This window comes from Aotus nancymaae, unplaced genomic scaffold, assembly GCF_030222135.1.
Source record: "Aotus nancymaae isolate 86718 unplaced genomic scaffold, 86718_ANA_hifiasm-v0.15.2.pri h1tg000014l, whole genome shotgun sequence".
NCBI classification, from domain to species: domain Eukaryota; kingdom Metazoa; phylum Chordata; class Mammalia; order Primates; family Aotidae; genus Aotus; species Aotus nancymaae.
The window spans coordinates 50,920,561-50,934,176 of NW_026988425.1; positions in this window are offsets into that span (position 1 = coordinate 50,920,561).

Genomic DNA, 13,616 nt, shown 5'->3' on the forward strand with positions numbered 1-13,616 from the left:
AAGTTACCAGGTGATGCTGATAATGCTGGTCCTGAGACCACACTTTGAAAATCACTGGTCCACCTTATTTATACCATAACTAGTACATAGAAGATGCCCAATAAGTGTATTTTGATTCACTGACAATAGACTATACCTAGTGTGTTTGTGGCTCTGAAATTTTTTTAAACAAAAACAACAAAACAAATAAACTCCTTCAGGTTAAAAGGATGAAATTCACTAAATCTGAAAATACCAGATTCTTATGTGGGAAGTACCCAAATAAGAAAAGTAATATTTGGGATTCATGCTCCCAACATTCTTTTGTTCTATTTTCGGAGAGTACAAAAAAGTAATGGATGTAAGAAGCCAATACAGTCCTCTTCATGTTTCCTAACACTTAACAAATTGATTATTATGACCATGTTATATATAAACATAATGTAGGAATAATCTGCCCATTAAACATAGAGTTAGGCATCCTTCACTATTAACCTGAATTTCATAATATTTGCTTTTCTTAAAATATGAAATTACATTGACATATACAATAAGAGTTTAGTTTCTCTAAACTTGAGGTTTAGTTATTTTCATTAAATAATTCAATGTCCCCGGCCAGGCTCGGTGGCTCACCTCTATAATCCCAGCACCCTTTGGGAGGCCGAGGTAGGTGGATCACGAGGTCAAAAGATGGAGACCATCCTGGCCAACATGGTGAAATCCCATCTCTACTAAAAAATACAAAAATTAGCTGGTCATGGTGGCTTGTGCCTGTAGTCCCAGCTCCTCGGGAGGCTGAGGCAGGAGAATCGCTTGAACCCGGGAGGCAGAGATTGCAGTGAGCCATGATCGTGCCACTACACTCCAGCCTGGCAACAGAGAAAGACTCCATCTCGAAAAAAAAAAATTCAATGTCCCAAATTACATAAATAGGTATACCATAAGTAATGGTAATCAGCACAGTCCATCTTTAGAAAGCTTGCTGTATAAATTCATTAGGTAATGTTAATGAAACAAGCTTATGAGGTAGGAGTGACTATCCTTGTTTTGTGGATGGGGAAACTGAGGAAGAAGTAGGTAATGCCTGCCTACAGCAGGGCTGAGTCAACTCTCCATGTGGAGTAGATTCTATGTTAAGATAATTCCTTTGGATTTTTGTTCCTTAAAAATGAAGAAATACAAAATAAAAGCAAAGGAGAAAATAATTCCTATTTTAAAAAACAAGCTTTGGTAAAAGGAAAAGGAATAGGTTTTAAGTTGAGAACAGAATTTTGAAAGCTAATGACTTGTATGCCTAAGGTTCCCACTAATTATCCCTACCTCCTCTGTGTTATTTTTCTAATCAACGAGAGGTTGATGATAACTCTCTCTTTTGAGCTTATATTCTTTGCTCTTTAATGAGCAGGTTCTTATGGAACCCCAATTAAATATGTAGTGAGCTTATGGATTTTCTAGCAAATGTGGCTTTCCTTTTTGTTTAGATAAATTAATCTTCAAATTCTCAGCAAGAGGAAAGGGGGCAGCTCCCATCTAATCCCCAGGCCTTCCCTAAATGGCTTCAAGAATGTATTAAGTAAAATCCTTCATAAATGTGTAAATTGCTTTAAATAAAACCCTTCAATAATAATCTTGGATGAGAAGCTTGTTTTACTAATTTATAGCTAAGCAGCTGTTGTTTTGTTAGTATCTTCAGCTTCATTTACACAAGAAAATCTGAAAATGAATCATGCAGACAGAGAGACCAGATTGCACTCTATGGTAAACGTTTTTGTACGTTTGTCTCATAGGACTTTGAAAAGTAAACACCAAAAAAGACCATTCATCAACCATCACACTGGAGAAAATGTTGGCCAATGATATGTTCAGCTTATATTTCAACGGATTTTATATTTCATGTGTCACTGCCAAGCTACAGCTGAGTGTGTATGATGAAAATACATGCTAGCAAAATACGAACCAACTTCTCTCAGGCCCTGAAAAACCTATCAAGTGCCTCATCAGGTTGGAAGGAAGCACTGACTGCTCAAGTCATCAACTCTAGTATACTTGTATCGTCACCATTCAGTTCTGTCCATTTAGATGTGGTAAGAATCAGAAGCAGATGAAAAGTACCTAGTTGATAATATGCTCATTGTCTTCTCCGACTTGTGATAATATACCTAAAGGTGCTTTATAAACTACAAATTGCAAGTCCTTTCTGTGGGTAGGGTATCATATATTTATGTAATGCAATCATCTTTAAGTTTTTGGTTGAGTGTCCTAACAGTAAAAAATAAAAATTAAAAAGATTAACATTTACCCCAATGTCTACATATGAGTTTATTCATTAAGAAACTATACATGTATAGTTTAATTAATAATAATGAATAAACTATACATATATAGTTTATTAATGAATAAACATCTATATTACTATATGTTACTCATATACATATATATTAATATATAGTTTATTAATGAGATGAACATATATATACATATAAGATACACAAAAATGGAGATTGAAAAAGGATTTGAAAATGAAATAGGAATTCATTTTCTAGTATTTCTACTATTTTTTTCCTGCTCCCAGTGGATCATCTTAGGAGACTACTGCTTTAACGGAATCAGTTCATTTTGAAAAGTAGGGATGATATTATAATTAACATTTACATAGTGTATGTAAATACTGCTAAATATTACTAATTCCAGTGCTTTACATATATTAACTTGTTTGATCTTGATATCAGCCTTAAACAACAGGTATAATTATCATCTTCACTTAACAGATGATGAAATTGAGGTACAGACTGATCACCTAACTTGTTCATGGCCACACAATTACCAAGTATCAGGGATAGGATTTAAACCTAGGCAGCCTAGAGCTAGACTCTAGCTCATCTAAAATCTGAACGCCTGGCAAGGTATTACCATACTAACCAGGAGGTAATCAAGATGTTCTAAAGGAGTTTTCCGTCTAGCATGGGAGACAAGTATTCAAAGCAACAATTACAATATGGTAAGATACATGTCATTTTGCAGGTGTTATGGAGGCTCCTTTAGAACAAGGACTGAAGTAGTTTTGTATTTACATAGCAGTATTGAGCCCAGTGCCTGGTACCTAAAAAGTACATGGTAGGCACTTGTTGGATGGATAGTTGGATAAAAGAAAAAAATGATTTTTAAAAATGGATGGATGAATGGATAGATTTATCCCAACTTACTGGATAGCCACTGGAATTTGAATGTCCTTTAAATAGGGATGAAAAGTTCTCCTGCCAATAAAAATATTCACAGACTTTCTTCTTAATGAGATAATGCTCTATTGCTAAACCAACATATAGAAAAAAAATTATCTGCTGATGTTATCCAAGGCTTTTCAAAGAGGAAATAGTATCCCATTCATGAGCATTTAAAACCCTGGAGAAACCAAAAAAGGTGAAAAAGAAAGGAATGTTGTTTATGTAAACAATATGTCTTGTCAGGAACTCATGTTTTCTTTCATAAAAAGAACAAAACAAAAAGAGAATCTGCCTTATGCTCTGGTGTCAACAGGAAACCTAGTTCATTACAAATGTAGCCTGGATACTTCCAGGAAAAGACAAAAAAAAGATAAGTGAATGAATGAATGAATAATAGACTTGCCTTTTCTGAAGTGGAATCCAAGCTTTAATCCAGTCTTAATCCAGTGTATGTGGTAACAGTTGCGTCAGCAATATGCTTTGTCACAACACAAACTACCCAGACTGCAAGACTGTTTGTTTGAAATTTATACTCAAACCAAGAGTCTATGTTTTATTCATTTTGAGTACCACAAATCAGCACTGAGATATGGGAGCTAAACCTTGAAAAGTTTCCTCCTATATTTGAAGCTGGAAAAACTTCAAGGCACTTTGATTCAAGAACACGTTCTATTCAAATGTGTGTATCTTGCTTGAGCCCAGGAGGTGGAGGTTGCAGTGAACAGAGATCACGCCACTGAACTCCAGCACTCCAGCACTCCAGCCTGGGCAACAGAGCAAAACCCTGTCTCAAAAAAAAAAAAAAGTGCATATCTTTCATACCAATTACTTCTGTTCCTGGTATAGATACAAAAGCCTCTGAATCAAAACAGTAACTGCAGAATTGCTTTCACAAATCAAATAATGTACTTTATGTAATGTGATGGGTTCCATTTAAATAATGCATAATTGTATCTATTTTCCATTGCTTTATCTTCTTTCAAATGGAAAACAGTTCTATAGAAGTCAAATTCTGGACTTCCTTTGTTATAACTATATTTCTGCTGATTACTGTTGTTCTTGGGAGCTTTCTTTTAGCAATCAGATACAATTACCATTGTTCTATAACATTGACTACCAAACTTGTTATTTCACTCTGAGAGCTGTGCCTGTCTTGCCTTTATTTTTCTCTCTTCAGGATAATATCCACTGTAGTGTCCATAAATCTTTACTGAAGGGAATCACTATTAAACTACTTAGCAAAGTTAGTATTCTTTAAAGATATTGTTCATTTTAATGAGCAGAGAGGAGAGCAGAGTTCTGCCACGTTAAGTGTAGTTAAGAGGACTCTCAACACAGCATTGACATCACCTAAGAGCATCTTAGAAGTGCCAGAATCTCAGAACTTTCAGACTGTGCATTTGAACCGACTGGGGATCTTAAAAAGCAGATTCTGATTCAGGAAGTCTGTGGCCCGAGATTCTGCAATTCCATGAGCTCACAGGCGATGTCTATATAGCTAGTCCTCGGGCCACCTCCTAAGTAGCAAGACTTAGGGAAAGAGCCCATGATGATACTGCACTTGCCAGGTATCTGACTAAAACAAAGAGATTTAATAAGATCAGTAAGTAGTTGATAAATAAAGATTTACTTAGCACATAGTCTGTGACTAATCCTTTTATGATTGAGTTTTTTGACTTAAAATATACCATAAGACTTCTCTGCCTATGATCGTTTTCTATTTAATAAACATGATACTTAAATTTGTTTTCTGATAATGCTTACATTCAACCCTTGTATTCATCTTATGCATTCTATTTGTCATATTACTAAGACCAGATAACTGTTTTCTGAAATAATTAAAGAGATAGAATCAAATATATAAAGATATAATTTTCAAGTAAAAAAACTGGTGTTTTTTTTAATTAAATCTTGTTATGATTTAATTCTAGTTACATGTTGTAGGAACTAAAACCAAGTAAAGTTACAGCAGTCTCCAATTCTAACTTGTTAGTACAAACCTTGGAAAATCACCTAATTAATTTCCTCACCAGGTTCCTCATCTATAAAATAGGCTTAAATGTAAGTTTCCTCAAGGCATTCATGTTAAGAGATACTAACAAAACATGTTGGTTCTTCAATATAAGTGGTTCTGAAAGTGTGGTCCTAGGACAAGCAGCATCAGCATCCCTGGGAATTTACTGGAGAAACAAATTCTCAGACCACACCCAAGCCCAAGACCTACTGAATCAAAACTTGGGGTGGAGCCAATAAATCTATATTTTTAACAAGTCCTCAGGTGATTGTGATATATGTTACAATGTTAGAACCACTGCACTCTCTATATAGCCCAGTAACAATAACTCTCAATCAGTGGACAAATGGGTACACTATTCTGACTAGTGATCCATATGGAACAGTAAATTAGGTCTTATTAAATCAGATATAATAAATTAGATCTTACCTCACAATATTACATGTTTAAATCTATGCTGGTTAAAAATATAAGTATAAATATGGCCAGGCGCAGTGGCTCACACCTGTAATCCTAACACTTTAGGAGGCCAAGGCGAACGGATCGCTTGAGGCCAGGAGTTTGAGACCAGCCTGGACAACATGGCGGAACCCCATCTCAACTAAAAATACAAAAATTAGCCGGGCATGATGGCAGGCACCTGTAATCCCAGCTACTTGGGAGGCTGAGGCACCAGAATCCTTTGAACCTGGGAAGCAGAGGTTGCCATGAGCCGAAATCATACCACTGCACTATAGCCTGGGTGACAGAGCGAGGCTCCATCTCAAAAAAAAAAAAAACTATATATATATATACACACACACACACACATATATACACATATGTATACACACATATATATACATATGTATATACACATATATATATAATAAACTTAAAACATTTGACTGCACTAAAATTTTCTAGGCAACAGGAGACATCATACACAAAATTAAAAGATAAATCACATACTAAGAGAACATACATGCAATGTAAAGTTCTCAAAATCTAGTATCCTTAGCGTAAATTTCTTAAAATCCTACAAATCAACTTGAAGACAACTATCTATTTTTTTAAAGCAGGCAAAGAGTAAGAACAGATAGTTCACATAAGAATGATATGTGAAAATATTCTGTTTTTCATCGGCAATCAAGGAAATGCAGATGAAAACAACATGAAGCAGTATTTCATACATAAACGACTGGCAGAAAAATTAAAGTCTAATGGAGAAGGATGTACAGCAATGAGCACCCCACTGTCAATTGTATGATTTGGCAATATCTAGACAAATAAATTCACATTCCCTACAAACTAGCAATTCTACTTGTAGGAACTGAGCTAGAGTCTCTGTGGGCATCTTCATAGGAAAGCTATCTGAGGCTCTTCCCCAGTAGCAATTTTGTTTTAGGGAAAAATTGGAAATAATTCAAGTGTTTGTTGACACGTTAACAGATAAATTAAGTACATTTACACAGTGAAACACTATAGAGTCTTAAAACATGAGATTAGTACTGCTTGCATCAACGTGATTAAATCTCAGAATCAATGTTTCAAGATAGATATATACAAATCATAAAGCAATATTTTGTAGTGGGAGCATCATATGTAGTGAGAACACAAAAGATGTGGACAAGAAGGATATACACCAACCTCAGGCTGGCGATAACCATTGGGTATCAGGGAAGAGAATAAGGAAGAGGGAAGAGAATAAGGAAGAGAGGCCTTCATCTATGTGGGAAGTAGAAAAGTTCCTCTTCAAAGTTTTCTTTCTTGTTAAATAATAAATTCGCTAATAACTCTTTCTTAAGCCCTATCCTATGTAGCTGTTAAACATGCCATGCTTACAGGAATGTAGTATATTCTATGTCCTTGTATTTTAACCAAAATATCTGTGCTGGATGTGCTCACAGGAATGTCCCAGCTCAACATTGCTTACCTGTTTAAAAAAGTGTTAAGTTATCAGCCAATCGGGTTTTAGTTTAGATTGTAAGGTCTGGCTCCAACCAATGGAGATCAGGCACAGCAGTAAGGACAACCCCAAATGCATAAGGGATAAATATGTCTGCTTTTCCTTTATTCGTTGTACTCACGTGGCAAGATGGCTAGGGCGGGAAGTAAATATTGCTTGCTGAGATATCCTTTGTCTCAGTGCTAATTTTTCTTTGCAGCACCAAGCATCTGTTTCCAACAATCTATATCTATTTTATTTATTTAAAAAAAAATTGAAGCAAGAGTAGCAAAATATTATCATGTTAAAACTTGTTGGAAAACTAAAATGAAAATAAAACTCATTGATAAGTATCGAACTCTAATACTGCCACCACTTTTTGTAATTTTATGTAATTTTAAAATATTAAAAATAAAATATTGTGTTTCATTTATTTCTGTGTTTCTAAAATTTTGTTTCAAGTAGTCAGCTAAATTTACATTTCCTTAAGCACGTATGAGAAAAGGTTTTTTTTTTTTTTTTTTTGACAGAGACTTGCTCTGTCACCCAGGCTGGAGTGCAGTGACATGATCCCAGCTCATGGCAACCTCAGCCTCCTAGGTTCAAGCGATTCTCCCACCTCTCAACCTCCCAAACAGCTGGGAGTACAGGTGTGTGCCACCACACACAGCTAATTTTTGTATTTTTGGTAGAGACGGGGTTTCATCATGTTGGCCAGGCTGGTCTTGAACTCCTAACCTCAGGTATCTGCCCACCTTGGCCTCCCAAAGTACTGGGATTACAGGTGTGAGCCACTGCACCCAACCGAGAAAAGCATTCTTTAAAAACTAATAAAAAAATAGAAAACTTTATTTTTCTCAACTTTCATTATGACAGAGAATATCTATAAAATTATGAAGAAAATGAACATAAAAAATGTACAAGCAAAACCTTTTAGTTGACTATGGAGCAGGGTAAACACAAAAGAAAAGGATTTCCTGTATTTTTTCTGGGGGGTGAGGGGTGTAGAAATGGATGTAAAGGCTATAAATGAACAAAAGAGGTCAGTAATTAATTCCCCCAAGAATCCACATAGAAGGCACTTCTTGAATAAAGACAGAAGTGACTGTTCAGTTTTCAGACACATCGGGGCCTTAATTCCAATTGGTTTCTTTCTGGTAGAAGAACAAGATGTCCACATGTACACTTCTCATAGTTCCCTTCAGCCTCTAAAACATTACCTCAATTTTAAATAATACCTGCAAAAATTAGATTCAATTTGTGTATTGGGAGTTAGAGAATTTTCATGTGACTTTATACATATAGTGTGTGGCTTCTTGTAGCCAGACCCTTGGGAGGCCCTAAACGTTGAAAAGATTGTGGAGTCCTCTCACCCCAATGGTGGTGATTCAACATTTTATTATGATGCAAAATTTCCATGCATGCTAAAATCAATAGAGTTTCTTCTAACATTTTTTGTGCAAAGTTCTGAACAAATCTGTCAAAGCTAACTTGTTTTTAGGGTGGAGGTGCCCCTGCTTTGCTGGTGCTCTGAACTTGTCATAATCTATTGGGTATCTTGCACTGGCTCAGCTATCAATTAAGAAGCTAAAGGTCTCTATAAAGCAACCCATAATTTTAAATCTACCAGGTGACTAGGGAAGACTACTAAAGGTTGTTAAGTTTTCTCACTGCTTTCAAGACTCAGATTCTAATCTGAAGCAGCAAACATCCAAGTAATTGTGTAATACTACACAGCTAAAGCCTACCATTGAAATTTTCATTCACATTCTTCCACTCTTTGTCACAAGACGAGAAGGCAAGACATCAGTGGAATTTGGGTTTTGTTTTGTTTTGTCTTGTTTTGTTTTGTTTTGTTTGAGACGGAGTCTTGCTCTGTCGCCCAGGCTAGAGTGCAGTGGCACACTCTCGATTCATTGCAACCTCCGCCTCCCAGGTTCAAGCGATTCTCTTGCCTCAGCCTCCTGAGTAGATGCAATTATAGGCATGTGCCACCATGCCCAGCTAATTTTTGTATTTTTAGTAGAGATAGGGTTTTGCCATGTTGACCAGGCTGGTCTTGAACTCCTGACCTCAGGTGATCCACCCACCTCAGCCTTCCAAAGTGCTGGGATTACAGGCATGAGCCACGGCACCTTGCCGACATCAGTGGAATTTGGAACTGCAACCTTCTGAATATGCTACACGAACCCTTTTTGAAAAGAGACTATACAGCCTCAGGACTGTCTTTGTTGTGTTTCATAAAGTGCAGTCACTAAAAGAAGGTTGCTGAGCCGGGCGCGGTGGCGCACGCCTGTAATCCCAGCACTTTGGGAGGCTGAAGCGGGTGGATCACAAGGTCAAGAGATCGAGACCATCCTGGTCAACATGATGAAACCCCATCTCTACTGAAAATACAAAAAATTAGCTGGGCATGGTGGCGCGTGCCTGTAATTCCAGCTACTCAGGAGGCTGAGGCAGGAGAATTGCCTGAACACAGGAGGCAGAGGTTGCGGTGAGCCGAGATCGCGCCATTGCACTCCAGCCTGGGTAACAAGAGCGAAACTCCGTCTCAAAAAAAAAAAAAAAAAGAAGGTTGCTGAAATACCTTTGCAAATAAAGGTCATGTAAGAATATGAACATTTATGTTTCAGAAATAAGGTTAATTGTACCAGTGGGTATAGCTTTAAACCAATTAATTTTAAGTCCATGCAATCTTACCAAAGGGCTTTCTAGTTTTATGAACTTGTTTTAGCAAACTTGTTGCAGGCGGAAACTGTCTATGATATTCTATGCAATACTTGCTGTGGTTTGAATGTGTCCCCTCCAAAATTCAGGTGTTGCCAATGTAACAGCATGAAGAAATGGGGCCTTTATCATAATTTAAAATAAAAAAATAATATATGGTGAAAAGGGAACACTTTTACACTGCTCATGGGAATGTAAACTAGTACAACCACTACAGAAAACAGTGTGGAGATTCCTTAAAGAACTAAAAGTAGAACTACCATTTGATCCAGCTATCCCACTACTGGGTATCTACCCAGAGGAAAAGAAGTCATTATACCAAAAAGGTATTTGCCCATGCATGCTTATAGCAGCACAATTTGCAAGTACAAAAATATGGAACCAGCCCAAATGCCCATTAGTTAATAAATGGATAAAGAAAATGTGGTGTGTATATATACATATGTGTGTATATATACATCATGGAATACTACTCCTCCATGAAAAGGAAAGAAATAATGGCATTCACAGCAACCTGAATGGAATTGGAGACCATTATTCTAAGTGAAGTAACTCTGAAATGGAAAACCAAACATCGTATGTTCTCACTTAGAAGTGGGAGCTAAGCTATGGATACACAAAGGCGTAAGAGTGATACAATGGGCCAGGTGCAGTGGCTCACGCCCATAATCCCAGCTCTTTGGGAGGCCAAGGCAGGCAGATCACTAAGTCAAGAGAGTGAGACTCTCCTGGCCAACATGGTGAATCCTCGTCTCTAAAAAGAAAAAGAGTGATACAATGGACTTTGGGTACTCAGTGGAGAGGGTGGGAAGGGGCAAGGGGTAAAAGACTACACATTGGGTACAGTGTACACTGCTCAGGTGATGGGTACACCAACATCTCAGAAATCACCACTAAAGAATTTATCCATGTAACCAAATGCCACCTGTTCCCCAAAAACCTATTTTTAAAAAGAGGGGGGGCCTTTAAGAGGTGATAGGTCCTCCCTCAAGAATGGGCTCAAGGTGCTTATAAAAGAGGCTTCACACAGCATTCAGCCCTCCTTCTGCATGGAAGGGTGTGGTAAGAAGGCCCTCACCAGATGCTGGCATCTTTATCTTGAACTTCCCGTTCTCCAGAACTGAAAAATACATTCCTATTCTTTATAAATTACCTAGTCTCAGGTATGTTGTTGTAGCATACCGGAGACTAGGTAATTTATAAAGAATAGGAATGTATTTTTACATTAAGATAGAACCCAAGGAGGTGGTGAGAAAAATATTGGGTTGTTACATTGCACATCATAACAAGTCACCTGTTTTCAAGTCAGGTAAAAACGTTTAAAAGTATATGAGTTGGCCAGGCATGGTGGCTCATACCTGTAATCCCAGCACTTTGGGAGGCCAAGGCGGTGGATCACCTGAGGTTGGGAGTTTGAGACCAGCCTGACCAACATGGAGAAACCCTGACTCTACTAAAAATACAAAATTAGTCGGGCGTGGTGGTGCATGCCTGTAATCCCAGCTACTCGGGAGGCTGAGGCAGGAGAATCGCTTGAACTTGGGAGGCAGAAGTTGCAGTGTGAGCCAAGATTGTGCCACCGAACTCCAGCCTAGGCAACAAGAGTGAAACTCTGTCTTCAGGGGGAAAAAAAGTATATCAGTTAAAATTATATAATTCTAAAAGGTCAATATGCTGATTTTTAAGAAAAGAATCACACGATACTAATTGAGAAATACTCACTGAGGCCTTTTTTAAAAAAGCATTTTCTTTGAGACTCCAAGATGGTTTGGTAAATCCATAAACTGTCAATCAATCAATCAATTTATCAACCTGTGTTATCACTCCTCATTGCATTAGTCCCCCCATATCCTTGAGGGGTGCATTTCAAGACCCCCAATAAATTCCTGAAACCATGGATAATACCAAATAGTACCCTATGCAGTATATACTGTTTTTCCTATACGTACATACCTATGATAAAGTTTAACTTATAAATCAGGCACAGTTAGAGATTGACAACAGTAATAATGAAATAAAGCAATTATGAGAATATGTCAGCATTACTAAGTCTTGTGCTTTGGGGCCATTATGAAGTAAAATAAAGGTGACTTGAACACAAGAAGCACTGTAATACTGAAACAGCCGATCTGATCAATGAGACAGCTACTAAGTGACTGACAGGTGGGCCTCTATAGAGCGAAATGTCCCACATAAGATAGAGCAGGATAGCTTGAGATTCCATCATGCAGCTCAGAATGGCGTGCAAGTGAAAATTTATGAATGGTTTCTGGTATTTTTCATTTAATATTTTTGTACTGCAGTTTACTGTGAATAAAAAACAGAAATCAAAAGCACAGATGAGAAGGAACTACTGTATATGAAAAGAATCATGATGCTTACTAAGGGGAATATCAAAAAGCATAAGCTATAGGTTTTGCCCTTAGATTTATAATTTGGTGAGGAAGAAATGCTTACGTACCTTAAAACATAAATTGCAGCATAGAAAATCAACACAAAAACAGACAGAAGAAATGGATGACCAGCGGTCAAATCAGTAATATAAACACTAAGAAAATGTAATGTGGCTGGGCACGGTGGCTCAGGCCTATAATCCCAGCACTTTGGGAAGCCGAGGCAGGCAGATCTCTTGAGTTCAGAAGTTTAAGACCAGGCCGGGCAACATGACAAAACCCCATTTCTACAAAAAATACAAAAATTAGCTGGGCATGGTGGTATGCGCCTATAGTCCCAGCTACTTGGGAGGTTGAGTTGGGAGGATTGCTTGAGCCCAGGAGGTCGAGGCTGCAGTGAGCAGAGATTGTGCCTCTGCACTCCAGCATGGGTGACAGAGTAAGACCCTGTCTCAAAAACAAAGAAACAAAAATAATAATGCTTTCAGAAAAGAAATCATTGCAGAACAAAATCGTGTATGTGAAAGTTTCATTATTTAACCAAGAAACACTAAAAGAGCCAAACACAGCAGCCTCACAACACTCTGGCAAGAGTCTTCCTTTGCTCCAAGCCTTCCCTTGTGCCAAATTTGTAGGTCAAAACGATTGGTTATTTACATGTCTTTCAGATAGTGAATTAAGATAGTGAATTAAGATAGTGAATTAATGATCTGGGTAAACAAGCTGTGCTTGAAAAACCAGAATGCAGAGAGTACCTTGCACACCATCCTGAGAAGAGGAAATGGGAGGAAGAACAACAGAGATGAAAACCTGGAGCAGATTAAGGGGTGGATCAGAGGATCAGCTTCTGGGGAGACTTAAAATATCTATCATTTGAAATATGGATAATAGGGTGCATTGAACTCAATGTTTAAAATTTATTTCCTCACTTTTTAAATACAGGTGTCAAGAGCTGAGCTTATCATGCACCTCAGCTCACTGCACAGTCCTCAGACTGTGGAAGAGCCCTGTTTCTCTCTGTATTCATTACTTACTCCCTTTTATCCCCATGCGTCACTCACCTTTCCCCCTTCCCTCAGAGACAGCCATTCGGTCATGTTTAATGTGTATGGTGACATTTCCATGTGTTCTTACAAAATGCATATTATAGTTTGCCTGTATTTTTTGTAGCGGCTTCATTGAGATATCATTTACATACTACTTAATTCACAATTATTAAAATTTTGATGATGTCTAATTTGTCTGTTTTGTTGTTGCTTGTGGCTTTAGTGTCATACATAGGTTTAATTCTGGATTCCCAATTCTATTGATCTATATGTCTGTTTTGATGCCAAATACCAACTGTCTTAATTACT